This window comes from Danio rerio, chromosome 10 (assembly GCF_052040795.2).
Source record: "Danio rerio strain M-AB ecotype USA chromosome 10, GRCz13ab, whole genome shotgun sequence".
Taxonomy (NCBI): Eukaryota; Metazoa; Chordata; class Actinopteri; order Cypriniformes; family Danionidae; genus Danio; species Danio rerio.
Window position 1 is genome coordinate 24,493,904 of NC_141030.1, and position 16,806 is coordinate 24,510,709.

Below are 16,806 nucleotides of genomic sequence, written 5' to 3' on the forward strand. Positions count from 1 at the left end.
CAAAATCTCTGAGGAATATTTCCACTATAAGGCAGTTCTGAAGGAAAAAGGTGGTCCAACCCGGTACTAGTAACCTAATAAAGTGGCCGGTAAGTGTATATGACTTGCATCATGACCATGCAAAGCTGGTGGAGCCTGTAACTTTCTTTCAATATATCTATTGTTATCAAGACCCATGATAACAATAAACATAACTAATGTATACAATTTCAGTCAGAAAAAAAACATATATATATAACAATAACAACCAAGAGAAACAATAGAGTTGATATCATGTATGGAATGAGTTTTTTTTCCAGCTGATGAACATTCAATCTGAGTTCACCTAATTTTAAAAAGCATTTAAATCCGCACAAATGCAGACCTGGCAAATAAACAACATTTTCATCCACTGATGTGGAAGCTGAAACAAAAGATATCATTATAGTTATTGTTTTTGGTGAGGAAAAAATCTTACATAAGAAAAATAACTATATCTGCCTAGAATTCATAAATTGTTCAATTTACATTTTTGTTTTGGCTTAGGATATAAAAAGGTAAAGAATTTGAGAACAATAACCTATAATGCTGTAACAAAAACACAGTGTGCACATTTGATTTCATTATACGTGCCTTTAAAAAATATAACAAAGAAGTGAGCTGTTTTCTTTTATAACCGAAACACTCCTTTAAACCCTGACCCACTCTCTCGATCTCTCTGCGGTCTGTTTGAATTCATCCAGAACTCACAATACACACACATCTGAGCCCTGGTTGGATATTATTTTTTTTTTCCTGCCACAGCACTGCAACTGTAAGCGGCGCAGCACAGAACAATAAAGACGCTAGAAAATGACCGATAGCACAATGAGCACAATAGCTGTGCTGGAACCTGCTGGCATTAAGGCCAGAGAGCCACTGACAGCTCACCTCTGGAGGGTAAACAGAACCAGGACACATTGTTTCACTTCCCCCCCCCTCCACCTGAAACAACCACAGGGGAAAGAAAGAAAGGAAAAAAAGAGACAGAAATACTGTCCGAAAAATCCAGAGCATCACATGCGCCTCTCTCTTGTGGGGAAGGTTGAGCAGAGAGCAGAGAGCCTGGCTCGGGCCTCTGCAATCAATTCTACTAACAGGCAGGGACTCTGACAAGGCCCAACGCCATCTGTCTGAACAGAGCCGTGCCCCGCGTCGTCACGCCACGCTGGCACCCGGGCAACAGCCCAAGCTGGCACCCACAAGACAAACAAGCCCCCTCAGACTAACACTCTGTTCTTCAGTCTGTCCCTCTCACTTCCTCTCTTTCAACACACGCATTGTCACATACCGAGCAAACAAAGACACGTCATCTTCGGTACGCCCAACAAACTAGCGAACCATCAACACACAAAAACAAATCACTCACAAACAAGACTGACCGCCAAAGAGACACGAGATCTGAATGCGATATGAAATTGGATGTGCTAAAAATGAGCTAGGGACACAATGGAAAAATGATTTTGGTCAAACCCAGAGCTCAAAATGAGAAGGACACAATGAAGACCGGCATGAAATACACTCGGGATTTGTCACTGGTCTGATTAGACCATTGCTGTGTCGTAATTGAAGACGATCATTGTTTTGTCTTTATGAACTATGCAGATTTGTTAAATTTCATGCAATTTTAAAGTTTAAAGAAAATATTAATTCAGTACAGTACAGTCTTAACTCAGCAATATTAATTCAGTAGCACAGATACGTCCTTAAATGTCTTGAAGAAAAAAAAAAATTAATAGAAAAATAATGTAAGTAGTAGTCTAAATGAGTATGTATCAATATATTGGATCTGTGCATTATGTCTTCAAGTCAGCATGAAGCAAGGTTTGTATTGACAGAGCAGAATACTGTATAGAATGCAGGGTTTTATTTTAGAGCTCCTCCTTGCCATTTCTCGTTTGCAGCAAACTATGGATTAACTTGCACTGATTACTGTTTACCTAAATAATAGCAACGTGCGCTAGCAAAGTAAATAGCATTCATTTCCATTTAATGATGACTTACAAGTGATCACAGCCTAATTTACCTGCTGGTGTGTTTTTAATGCAAACAATCCTTTGCGTTGAGCATGTCATTGGCATTTAAAAGCATTTTTAAAAGTGTTAAATACTTGATTTTACATGAAAATGCTTTTTGGTCACATTTTATTTTAAGGTACAATTCTCGCTATAAATAACCATTAACATTTTTTTTTAGCTCAATAAAATCCTATTTTGCTGCTTATTTATAGTTATTAAGGTAATAGTTGTGTTTAGGTTTTATAATTAGAGATGCAGAATAACAGCATGCAGAATGTACTATATAAGTATTAATAGTAAGTATCTTAATAATAGGCAGGTATTAATAGTGAGAACTGATAGTTATACTAAAATGTTACCAGTTTCCACTCTTTCGGTTAAAAACCTGACTGATGTTTTGACTGAACTGAAATTTACTACGCTGTTAACAGTTTTTGTAAATTACATGTAAAAGAGGTCAGCTAGTAAAGCGCTGTGCAGGTAAACCTCACTCCTCTGAACCCGAAAAGTAGGTGCTTTAGTCTCTAGCCTCTTTGTTATGGCAACCGACTCCCATACAAAGTGGGTTGGGTATGTATGACCGGTGGAATTACATTGGTGCCGTGACCTGGATGGGATTGAGGTTTAGGGGGGTGAATGTAACAGCAGCTAGCTAGTAAAGTGCTGTGCAGGTAAACCTCACTGCTCTGAACCTAAAAGGGTGCTCTAGTCTTCGGCCTCTTTGGTATAGAGCGACCATACAAAGAGTCGCTGGTTCGATCCCAGCTTGGAGTGCATTGGGTGGTGTCAGACCAGCGTGGTTACATTGGAGTTGTGAACCAGATGGGAGTGAGGTTTATGGGGGAAAATGTAACTTAAGGCGTACTCACACTATGTACAGTTGCCTTGAACTGGGCCAAAGCACCCGCACTCACATTACATTCAGGCCTGGGTGCGCTTACGTCATTGATGATGCACTGTTTAGTAAGCGCTTTCGCTCGGCACAGTGTAGATTTCTCCAGTTATATCGCTTTCATGGTTTGATATGCAGTGACACACAGTCAAATATTTTGCGGAACAGATCAGCCAATTTTGATGCTCATAAACAATCATAAAGTCCTGATATTATGAGGTTTGCTGAAGGTGCAGCTGTCGTGCAGTGAGGGGTTTGCGTCTTTAATAAACTACGACAGTTTGCGCTCATTGAACAGTAAGAATGAATAATAAATCCATATGAAACAGTCCCTTAAAAATCACGTCTTGCTTTTAGTTTCGGGCTTAGGTGCAATTTGCACTTACACACAAGCGTACCGCGCCAAAGCCCAAGTGAACCGCGCTCAGGTTTTAGCCCGATTCAGAGCACTCACACTTCTCAAACGATCCAGAAAAACGGGCCTGGGCATTGTTCGGATATCATAGTGTGAGTACGCCCTTAGGACAGTTGGTAAATTGCTGTGCAGGTAAACATTACTCCTCTGAACCTGAAAAGGTGCTCTAATCTTTAACCTCTTTGTTAGAGCAACGCACTCCCATACATACAATACTGTAAATACATATGCAGCAAGATAAATGGTCCTGTAATGTAAATACTGTATTTCTGCTGTAATTGTTTTACAGTAATTAACTGGCGAACTGCTGCCAGTTACTGTATATTCTACAGGAAATTGTTAAATGTTTAGTCATATCTCAGTGAAAACTGTTTCCTATAGCATTTGTGTGTGTGTATAAGATCCCTTTTATTCTCTTCAGTTCCAATAGTTCTGGAATGTTTGATTGTGTAATTTAATTCAAGAAGTTCTTTGTAATAAAGACAAAACCTTTTTATAATGACGCAGTGATGTCAAACGTAAACGCAGGAGGGTTAGTCATTTCCTCTCAACATACGCATTGTGACATATAGAACAAAGACAGTCATCTTTGATACACCCAACAAACTAGCGAACGATCAACATAAATCACTCACAAACAACAGCAAGCACCAAAGCAGCATAAGATCTGAATGTGCCTATGATTGAACGTATAAAAAAATGAGTGTTCGGGACACAATGAAAAATGATTTCATTAAAACCCGAGCTTGAAACTAAGAGAGAAGCTGTCAGTGGAGTTCAAAAGACGTGCTACATTATTAGGACTTCATAAGCCACCGAAACATCACAGGAGCAAAGAAGAAAGAAAGAAAAAAATCACACAGCATTGCTAAAGTTCCTCATCATTATGCAAATGCCATTTTATTCCATTTTATCTCTGTCTCTTTTTCCACTCTGGCCATATGTGCTGTGGCTCATGTTGGGGGCTTCAAAAGAAGGCTCAGCCAGGCCACATGCAAATACCCCCATCTGGGGATCAAACAGCCCAACCTGACTGCCGAACGCAAAACAGAGGGGGGGTTTGGACATGCTGTGGGATCCAAGATGTGGTCAAACGTCACCGCTGACCTGTATAAAACTCCCAGCGAGCTCTTGGGGAAGAAACCTGTGCACTTTCTTCTCCCTCTGGGACGCGCGAGTGCTTGTCGCAAAGAGTACAAAAGCAATCTAACACGAGCAGGGCCCAATATCGAAGCCTTAGAGACCATGCCTTCTGACAATCGTGTCTAATGAGCCTTTAAAAGCGTTTCTGAGAGTCAAATTATTCCAGACGCACGCAAGGCTGGATTGTCGTTGGAAAACTGTGACGTTCGATACAAAAAAAAAAAAAACATGCTTGATAGTTCCTTCATAAATCAAAATTAGCAGCCCTAATCAGAGTCAAACAACTACTTATCAGGAAGGAATGATTCATCAGCGTCAATCCCTCCTCTTTTTCCTTCTCTCTCGAGTGGAGGAAGTGAATTGGAAGCCGCAATAAAGAGAAAATCAGCATTTGCTAGCATGTCATTGTTCGCTGGCTGTCACTCAAATTGCCTACATAAATGAGTTCTGTACACCTGGCTCGTCCAATCAAACGAGTCCAATTAAGAGAGAAGATTAAAACTCCGAACCAGTTATGGCAGACGTTTGCACCGCTAGCGCTGCCTGTCTCCAAAAATCATAATCAATCCTTTCAGAACTAGCTTTTCCTGTTAGAAATCTCCATCCTGGGTGGACCTCGGTCCTTCTAATACAAATAAAAAGCATCTACTATGGAGCACAAGCTGATATAGTACATTGAAACTGTGCTGTCGCCATTGTAGGGGTGTGTTTACATACAGGCGAGTTAATTTGTAATGCATTTACAGTAACTCAAGCAGATGGAGCCACATACCAACATGCTTCCCGCTGCAAACAAACCACTGATGAGATCTGCGCAGAAAAAAGTGGCTTGTCGTTTATTGTGCACTTTTTGATTTCATGTTCATTTTTCATCATAATGCTAATACGATACTAATAAGCATTAGCCAGCACTTAAACTAATGACGTTCATCAATTCTAATAACGTCGACGATGATGACAGATTTATTGAAAGACTGCGTTCGATACAACTAGAGAGGCTGACAATCATTCAGTCCTAAGCAAGTGATGACTTTTTTCCCCCCTGTTTATTAACTGTGGAGTCTGAAATGATTTGTAATTAACATTAATCTAATTATTATACAGCGCTGTATCATTTATCTGCCTACATATGGTGATATAGTGATGCAAATTACTCATCGCTACATAAATATGTATGGCTGCTTGGGCAAATGTTCATTTAACAAAATCAGGGCTTTTCTACAAAGTTGGTTTATGGGAAGTCTTTAGCCAAGCTCTGAACCAGAGCACAAAAAGCCGATTTCTTTTTAACCATTCCATTCACTACTACAGGAATTATGCTAATCAAGTAATGGCTGAATACAGTTAGTGCTCTGAATTTCTCTATTTTGAGGGTTGTCATGTTAACACGTGGAGGATTCAGTAATCTGGCATATTTTACTGGCACTATATGACATTGTATTGCCAAAAACATGTATATTTTGTAAAAGACGGAGAAAATCGTCTTTACAATTTCCAATTTAACCCTGCCTTTGATGAAATTTTCCCTCATTTAAAACTAAACATTTCATTGCCATTTATAGAGTTTACTGTTACTCCTAGTTTTCACTGTTATTCATGAGAGGGCATTATTATGTATCTTCTGAAATAATACTGAACAGTGTTGGGGAAAGTTACTTTAGAAAGTAATGGATTACAATAGTGAGCTACTCCCCAATAAGTAACTAGTTTTGCTACTTAAAGTAGTTACTTTTTATGATAATTAATTAGTTACATTACTTTTGAGTTACTTTTGCATTACTTTTCTGACTTGGCTGAGGCTTGATCTCTTTCAGAGCTTTCAGCTTTTGATTTTTTCATTTTTTTTTTAAATAGAGGAGCTCTGTAATTAACAATACACTGTATAACCTTCATCTACCTTAAACAATACATAAAAAAAGTAGGATAATGAGAACTTCTGAGAACTTCTTGACCCCAGAGCTATACATGCCGTATATACAGGTTAATGAAAGTTTAAAGCAATGCGCTTGCTATTTTTGTACTTTTTTGTCTAAATAAAATATAAAGTCACTGTCCATTCAGATAATCCTATTTTCCTTTTCTTCCAGGTGTTCAAAATAATGAGAATATCTCCCTCGCAGAAATGTAAAGCTCTGCCGTCTTCATTTCTGTTTGTTCCTGCATTCTCTCATTGTGTGCGGGATTTAACGTGACTACGCTTATTTTACATTCAAGTACTGTAATTCTTACTATCACTTGCGTTAGCCACAAACACTGGTACTAAATAGCAAGAGGTGGTTTATTCTGCTGTGGTGACGCCTGATAATTCAGGGACTAAGCCGAAGGAAAGTGAGTGAGTGAGTAATTCTGAATCACCAGATTGATAATGTGATCATCAAGCATCCAGAGTATTCATCACAATTGCTGAATCATATGACAAATCCACATACTGTAGATGTACATGACAGTGTAATAATTACGATTCTCAATCTGGTGCAGAAATAGTATTTGACAAAATGTAAATTCATCAGCTTTTTGCTCAGCAAGTGGATTAGTTTCATATTTATTAAATTATATGATAGATAATTTTAGGGGGTTCATATCAAATGGTTTTCTAATTTTAAACATAATAAATGTGTTTACAGTAGATCAATTGATAGTTTGAAGGCAGTTGCTTAAAGTTAAAATGCCAAATGTTCTCCCCCTATTAAATTTTTTTTTTTACAACATACACAGAGTTTTACAACATATTTGTCCACCGGCAACTATAGTTGCAGCATTTTCAAAATTGATTTTTTTTTTTTTGGAAAAAAGAAATAATAATAAAAAATCTGTAGAAAATGAATCCAAACATGTTCATCTAGGACACTATCAACAAGGCTAAATGCATGAAACCATTTTTTTAAATGTGGACACAAATGGGTTAAGGGTCCACCACATTTGTTGTGTGTGATTGGAGTCAAACATTGTATGCTACATTCCCATTGCATGCCTATAGGGAGCAATAAGCTTTTGTGAACACCAATTTGTAGATGTATGCAAATATCTTCAATTTGTTTTTATTTTTCCATCACACCTCAAAGTGTCTCATAGACCCTGTTTACAGTTGGTATTAAGAAGTGCTTCAGTCAATTCCATCAACAGTCAAATCAATACAGTTGTACTGCAGGTTAAAAGGTTTTGAGCTTTCACAGGCAGTCAAAAATGCATTCGATTGGATTGCTTTTGTAACAGCCAAATGTTTAAATGCATTCCAACTGCAACAAAAAAGCTACTCTCCACCTATTGACCTGTAACATGCCATTTGGGATGCACTGTGAGAAAGTACACCAAAAACAAGATATTCATACTACATTGAACAAAAATACACAGATCAAAATCTTAGTTGTCCTCGACATACTTTTTATATGTTACTATGCTGCTTTCCTTCTCTCCTGCCTTCATTAAATAATTTAACACACTATCAAAACTTACACTATACAATAAGGTTTCAATTGTTAATGTACTTACTAACATGAACTAATAATAAACGACACTTGTATATCATCATACATCAACATTTACTATGTATTATTGATATCTAAAGTCATGCTTGCTAATATTATTTAATGCACTGTGACTATTTATTGCTAACATGAACAAATACTGTAATAAATGTTTTGTTCATAGTTTGTTTATGTTAGTAATTGCATTAACTAACATTAACTAATACACCTTTACTGTAAAGTGTTACCCAGAGTCCTATAACTATTGGTTGGTTATAGTTTATGAGTCATATAATAGTATATTCAAATGACCATAGCAGTTATTCTGACCATTCATGCAGTGTAAGACTGTACCAAATTGACTTTTTGTCACGTCAAGGCTTTCAATTAAGATTTTAGCAACATTGTAGAATTAAGCTTCATATATCTGTCATTGTTTTTGAAGTCAGCACCCTACAAATGCCTTTTTTTGTAATATAGTCTGCAATTGTGAACTAGTTATTAGACCACTCCAAACGTGTGTATCTTATTTTGTCCAGAAATCATTAGAGCAAGTTTTTTTCACCAAATTTGAGAGACACGTGTTTTTAAATGCAGAAAGTTATATTATTGTTAACAGAAAGTTGCTAAGCAACAGATCATGCATTATCAAAGTCACAGGAAAAAGCAGCAGAGACTGAAATGTATGCGGTCAACTTGATCATTATGACCATTCAAGGTAGAAACACTCAGAAGTCATTCATGTTTTAAAAATAAAATAATAATGTTAAAATGATATAGTACCTGACAAAAGTCTTGTCGTCGATCCCAGTTGGAAGAGAAATAAATAACAACTTGACTTCTAGTTGATCATTTGGAAAAGTAGCAGAAGGCAGTTTATTTTCAAATTAATCATCTGTTGAACTGCATCCCAATTATCACAAATACTGCACAAGACCTACTGGAACCCGCACGGACCCAAGATTCTGACAGAAGTCAGTCAAGTTTGGTGAAGGAAAAGTCATGGTTTGAGGCTATATTCATTATGGGGACATGTGAGAGATCTGCAGAGTGGATGGCAACATCAACAACCTGAGGTATCAAGACGTTTGTGCTGCCCATTACATTACAAACCACAGGAAGAGTTAAATTCTTCTGCAGGATAGTGCCTCTTATACTTCAGCCTCCACATCAAAGTTCCTTAAAGCAAAAAATTTCAAGGTGCTTTAGGATTGGCCATCCCAACTACAATACATGAACATTATTGAGCATGTCAGGGGTAAGATAAAGAAGAAATCCAAGGAATCTTGATGAACTTTGGGAGTCCTGCAAGAACACTTTATTTGCCATTCCAGATGACTTTATTAATAAGTTTTATATTTTTCCACTGCAACATGACTTTATATTTTATACTGTACATTATTTCTGTTAAATGAAAAGACATTTGACCAAGACTTTACTGTCCTAATTAAATAATTAAAAGTATGATCATATTTTATTTTGGTAAAATAAGCGTAATCTAGAGACCTTTGTTTTTCATATAAACCATTTCTGATACTAATATATCAACTAGAAGTCAAGTTATTGTTTGTTGTTTCTGAAACTTGAATAGGCGACAAGACTTTTGTCAGGTATAGAGTACACACATTTAGGAAATGTCAGGGTGCATGGATTTTATTTTTACAAAGTTATTAAATTACAAAATGGACAAAATGACTGCCTCTAGTTCTAGTGTTATCAGTAATCAATAAGAAGCAAGGGTTTGACAAAATGTAAATTCAAGTGGTCACGAGAGATATATTTCAGCATATCAATACCAAGTACCAACGGTAATGCATCTTGGCTGATCAAATCACATGTTAATACCAAGGGGAATCCAGTGTATCCACAACGAGTCTAATTTACATAGAAAGGAGGTGTGTTTACACTGGAAAAAAGTCAATTACTTAATTTAAATACAGCACAGAGCAACAAACACCCAGTTAAACCGGATAGTGGGTGGTTAATAGAGGTTTTTGCACCTAAATAGTGTGCACTAAAGTGTTTCATGCATTCGCCCCCACAGTACTTTATCATGCGCAGGAAGATCAGGGAAACGTCGCGCAGAACAAAAAGCAAGAGTAAACCGAAAACCAGAGCTAATGTTAACGGCAAAATGAGAACTATAGAAATCAATAGTAACAGATCACATTACATGAAAATCAAATTGTGTATCACAGATCTCAGGAAGCCCGTCTGAGCCTTTTCTCTAAGGAGGAACGCCTTGAGCTATAGAGAGAAAGAGAGAGAGAGAGACTGAAAAAGGATAGAGGCAAAAACAAGACCGACAACAGAAGACAGAGCAATAGAGAGAGAGAGACAGAAACAAATACAAAGACAGGTAGACAGACGGAAAAAGGGTGGGGGCGAGAGAGGGTGAGAAGCAAAGCACAAAACACAAAACATTTTCCCTGCACTAAATCACTGAATCCCAGAATTTAAGACCACCACCCCTTCTCTCCCCGACTATATACCACCAAATTACATCATACACTTCAATCTGATCCAGGATCAAAGGGGAATCACACGGGTGCCATGGAAACACACTTCAAAGACTTCCTCTTCCAGCATCCAGTGTAAACCTCTGCGACTGACTGGTGAGAGACGCCGGCTGTTGTTCACTTCTGAGGAACGTGTCTGACAACTGCCTGAGCTCAAATTTTATATTTACTGAAACAGCGTTGCAAACAGTAGAATGGGAAATGTCAAAGAGCACATTTTTTACAGTAGAGCATTCGGCAGGACTTGATTAGCATGGGATTCACAGTTAGAGTTCATAGAAGCGCTGCTTGTGATGTCACTAGATGGCACGTGTTTGGCTTATGAATATTTATTAGGTTATGTTCAAACAATTTAACATCTTGTACAGTTTTGAAGTGGTTCACTCACCTCGCAACATATTAAATATGATCTAGCAATGTCACTTCAGGGAGCAATCTAGTCATTGGTAGAGTGCATAAATCTGTGGGTTATCGAAATTCAGCCAAAATTCCACAAGTACTTAATACCACAAGTATTATTAATAATAAGAGAATATACAGTGAAGTCAGAATTATTAGCCCCCTTGGATTTAAAAAAATATATATTTTGCTAATTTTTAACAGAGCAAGGAAATTTTCACAGTGTGTCTGATAATATTTTTTTCTTCTGGAAAAAAAGGATTTTTTATTTTGGCTAGAATAAAAGCAGCTTTTAATAAAAAAAAAAACTAATAAAAATTTTAAGGTCAAAAATATTAGCTCCTTTTTTTACGATTTTTTACGAACCATAATTATACAATAACTTGCCTAATTATCCTGACCTGCCTGGTTAACCTAATAAACTTAGTTAAGCCTTAAAAATCACTTAAAGCTGTATAGTCTTGAAAAATATCTAGTAAAATATGATTTACTGTCATCATGGCAAAGATAAAAGAAATCAGTTATTAGAAATGAGTTATTAAAAACTATTATGTTTGGAAATGTGTAGAAAAAATCTCTCCATTAAACAAAAATTGGGGAAAAAATAAACAAGGGGGGCTAATAATTTAAGGGGGCTAATAATTCTGATTTTACTGTGTATGTTTATTTGGTGTTAAATTGGTATACATACAATTATTAATTTATGTGTAATTTAATAAATGACCGACAATGTGTCTTTAAAATGTTAAATATAAATTTAGAAATTATCTAAATTAAAATATTTCATGTATTCAGACCTAATTGATGAAAATTGGGGAAGAAATATGTATGCATTAGTAAACAAAAATGAAGGCACGTCATGAGTAGTTGTATTTAAAGAATGGAAATCTATGGAAATCAATAATAGCCCACTTAAACATGTTCAGTGTCTTATTTATTATTATATTTATATTATATATTTTATATGGGTGGGTTTTGGGCATAATGTGCATTAAACCAATCAGAGTCTGATCTCCCATTCCCTTTAAGAGTCAGTTTGCTACTTACACGGCGGACTTTGCAAGTGGAAAAACTGAATGCTCCACTACACAGTTAAACCAGTTAAACAGACCATCTGCAGCGTGTGGACAAAGAACTAGCCTCCTCCATTTGGTCTCTATACTTTCTCTTTACTTCACTCCTTTACTTTCGTGGATAAAGAATCGGTCTAGTACGCACTCCACTGAAGACATCCTTTAGCATACATATTTCATTTTGTTTGTAAAGTTAGGATTTGTTTTTAAAACTATTTCTAAATTCAGTTCTACTTTCCAGCAAAATAATAAATGAACAATATTAACGAAGTGTGGTAAAAAATGAGTTATATCCAAACTCACGTCTTATTCTTATGCCCTATATTGTGATGCTTACTGTATGTCTCCAAAACCCGACAGGTGGACAAATCTAAACTTGTTTTTATTAAAACAAATATAAATATGCATGCAATAAATAACACTGCTAATAATAATATTAATAATATTATGCAAATGCAAATTGTCATGAAGGAGAGGTAGTGTTTATGTAGAAAACATTATTTTTTGTAACAGTTTGATCCTTACATTTCTTTTATATGTAAATATATTTATGTATTGCTTTACATTATGTGTGCATTAAGCGTTTAAACCTACATAGGTGTATAACAAACTTTAGATCAGCTTTTACTTGGTCAATTGTGTGGTCTATTGCAGTCTCCCAAAATAGCACACACACACACACACACACACTTCGTTTATAGAACGGCACATCCATGAGTCCACAAAGTAGTGCAAGTGGATTTGCTATTTAACCAATGTGGCACAAAATGTGAAAATTAGGGTTGCACTGGTCTGAAAACAGCAACAAAACACTTCTTGCACCTTATTGCACAGAGTGTATGATAGAGCCCATTATTGGCATGGGCCGGTATACAGTAAGATTCTGATGGTATGATAAAAAAAAAACATGAAACAAAACAAAAAAAGAAAAGTACATATACCGTAGGAGGCTGTATAGCAAAAAAACTTTAGCAGTTTTAAAACCTTGACTTTTTCAAACCGTGGTAAACAGTTACTGTCCCATGCCTAGCACTTTACTGTATGTTACTTCATGCAAATTCTATATATGGGACTGTTAAAATTTTAAATTTAAAAGAAGTGTCATTAGTATTTTTGAAATTAAATAAACATTTTTTTTCACTAAAAAACTTTTTGCCACATAAAGCAGCAGCACATGCTACTGATCATTATATGATACTGGCAATCAGAATCAATCAGAATGGATGATAATAACTATTTTTATGTCATTGTCAGTGTGAACAGGCCTTGAAGGGTTCCATATTTGGATCTGCACCAACTTTTCATTTAAACAATCCTGCTGTAAAATAGGTGGATGCATGTAAGCACTGGGATGACATTTGTTAGTTTTGTGTTTTCACTAGAACAGATAGCGAGCTGCTGAAGAGATTAGCGGTGAGCTGGAGAGAAAATGCCATTCTCGCTTTCCTCAGGTGATAACAACCACAAATACACAGCAGTAAAAAATAACAAATTCCAGCTCCATACAGCGGCTCATTACAACATACTAACCAAACAAAACCATGCTGAAGAAATTGGAGGTGCTGGAAAAACGTTATATACATCCCAGTCACAAACTTTTGTAAAGTTGCAGGGACAAAAATCGGGCACTGCTAGAAAAGTGGAAATCATAAAACAATGCACAAACTTAGTAAAGGACCCATACTGCTTGGTATTTTTGGGTTGCATTAAGGTCTATCAGTGTGGTGATTTCTTACATGGTTATTATTGTGCTTATCCTTTATTTTAAGATACAACTCATGCTATTAACAGACCACAGAGACTTTTAGCTCATGCAGATTATGTGCTTTATAAGTACAAACAAAAAGTCAAAAATATAATATTAGCAGGTAATAAGACACTAAACAGTTTAATGTAAAATTAACGTTAAATTAATGTTAAATCAATCTAGTCATCTCAAATTGCATCAATCAGTCTGACTAAAAATATTCGATATTAACACAATATTAATTAAACTTTGTATAACTAAAACAAATTACTTGATAACCTGATCAAACTTATTAAAATAACTTAAAGCAGCATAATATATATATAGATGTGTTGTCTTGACTTTTTTTACTCCTTAATTTTTACAGTGTAGTTAATAATGAGTAATGGTACTTAAACCAGGATCCAAAACCTCTCAAATAAACACTTTATTAAATTTAATTCTCGAAACATTTACTTTAAATTTCATTTTAAAAATGTTAAATTCAATAAATTAATATGTATTATTCAAATTGTTTATCAGTAAAACTAAAATAAGACTTCACAAGACATCACTCTTTTTTTTTTCTTTTTTTTTTTAGTTTTTCTCAGTCACTTTGGTCCATTTCTCAGATCAGAATTTAAATTTGCAAAACTGTAAATGCATTTCTCAAAACAATGCACAAAACACCATGTTCTCTTGCTCAATATCCTTAGTTCATCTCTCAAAACTACATTTCTGTGTTAGTGAATGTCTCCGTGCCATCAGAATGATAACTCCTTGAGTCATGGTGTATGGATAAGACAGTCACATTACTTAGTCATGTTATTAATATAACAATGTACTCTGGAGAGTTGTTTTGATGCAATTATGGCTACCGATTTGATGACAGATGAATTTTAGTTTGTTTTTTTGGCTTTTGAAGTTTGATTGCAAGAGGACAAAATTCACATTTATGCTTTTACTGCTTGTAATGTAAAGACAGCCAGGGAACCAATGATCGATTCAGGAAAGATTTAGAAAAAACATCTTATTCAATCATTTTGCATGTATAGACTTATTCTATGAACTAGTGCCTAAATGTTGTGGGGGTGAGACCATTCAGAAAGAGAGCATTATAATTTATAATACACTTTGATCAACATGACTTACAGTAAGCCATTGATATTATACTCTTTATTCCAGACACTAGGTTCAACAGTACAAAAGACAACACAAAACAATACAAACAACACAATATAACCTAAAAAAGACAGTTATGCCAGTATTTCATTAAAGCTGACTGAAAAAGCACCTCGGTAAGCCTAGGGTTTATTAATAACATTAAAATGCTATTCTGAGAATTCTCCAATCGACAGATAAACGTATTGATCAAATTTCTCATCAAAGCAAAAAATGATTGAACTCTTACCTTACAAAATAATTCACTTGCACTGCACTATCTATGTTTTTTTAAGAAGAATCCTCATACAACCTTATGGAGACTCAGTTTTTTAGTTATACCACATGTATAAAGCTGCATACAAAGAACTGCAATAAGTTCTAAATAGGTTTACCTTAACCTGCTTCGAACACAAATAAAACTTTTTCACCAGCATGTTTGCTTTATCATAAAACTTTCAACGTTCCCTGTAATGTAGAAAACAGAAAAAAAGGAATGTATATAAACATTTGCATGGGTGCATTTGCAACTGGAAACAAGTGACAAGATTATGTGAAGATTGAACAAGTAGTTTTGAGAATTTTAATTCTGAGAATCTGAGAAATGTACCTGAGAGACTGAGAAAACTTGTAAAATGAAAATATTTCAGATGCTATGGGACATAGCTAAAAAAATGGTTTATTAATAGTAGTTTTCTAAAAATTAATATGATCGTTCATCATGCCTTCCTACATAGAAACCGGCCACCCTGCTCTTGGAAAGCAAAATAACACATCTGTTGACCACTAATGTCAAGCTGTGTGATCGACAGTTTGTGGCTATTGTGGTGAGCGCAATGCACTGTACATGCATATTATAAATCACAGGCTCTCCTATGTGCCGCACAAAACTGTCAAGATGACACCGATAAATCATTGGTTGATTGACAAACGAGAGGTGCGGTGACAGGCTGAAACATTAGCGTCAGTTTGCGGTCTTCTGGATGGATTAGAGGTATCATGTATATTGCGCTCTGTATTGATAGCAGCTAACAATGGTTGTTGTGTCAAATATCCCGTGAAGGGCATATGAAAAATTGCATCTGCCATTTGCTCAGCCCGAGATGGACGATATTCGACACGTCGTTCATCCCCGGCTGGAGAAAATGATTGGTTTAGAGTTGCAGAATCAGTCACAGGCTGCAGGTGTTCACTGTATATCTAAAATAGGCAAGAAAACAATGCGTCGTGTCTCGAAGAATTGAGAATCCACAAAGGTCACGTCATATCATAAAATACCATCGTTTCCTGCGCAAAGAGGCCAACGGAAAAAAAGGAGACTTTTCATAACCAAAGGCCAAATCGCTTCAGAGATCCAGGGTGTCATTTCTGCTGAGGGCCACAGACGCATAGGAACGGTGTGTGTGAAGTTCAAATATTGCTTTTTATCCCGCTTAAACGGAGTGACACACCGAATACTCCACACACACACACACACACACACCCTTAAACCTGTCAATCATCCCAACGGCAGTGAACAAAAACCCTCCAACGGCCCAGCTTGTCACCCTGTCACTCAAATCCCACCGCAAAAAATAAATAGGGGGCAAGAAGCAGCGGTGTTCGCTTGATGCCTCGGGCCGGTGGGGGAGTGAGAACAACTGCCTTTTTAAAATCATTTTCTCCTTGCTTTCTCAATGAGGGATTTCTTGATAATCTCCCCGAGGTGAGAATCATATTTTAATTAGGTCTACCTCTGGTTAACAGTTCCCCTCCCCTGCCCGATCAGTGTACGTGCCCACCCGGAGCTGCTGGCAGGCCTGTCAGACTCACTCACTTTCAGATCAAACTGGATCAAATCAAAGATGCCAGCAATCCTCCGTCTTCTCGCTCTCGTGACACCCACCAAAACAAAGCGCCAGTTTGTGCCACGCTAGTCTTTAAGGGACTAGTTTACCAAATGTGAACATTTGTTTTTACTGATGTTGTTGCTTTTGCA

The 16,806-nt window shown here is 36.4% G+C and overlaps 1 protein-coding gene and 1 long non-coding RNA gene across 2 annotated transcripts in view; one reads left to right on the forward strand and one right to left on the reverse strand.

The window, feature by feature from the left end:
* Positions 1 to 8,132, forward strand: part of LOC147835053 (uncharacterized) — a 55,553-nt gene extending 47,421 nt beyond the window's left edge. The window contains exon 3 of the long non-coding RNA XR_015501085.1: positions 6,574 to 8,132. This is a non-coding gene — a long non-coding RNA (uncharacterized LOC147835053). The remainder of the gene's footprint in view (positions 1 to 6,573) is intronic.
* Positions 1 to 16,806, reverse strand: part of pcdh1a (protocadherin 1a) — a 139,627-nt gene that overhangs the window by 28,285 nt on the left and 94,536 nt on the right.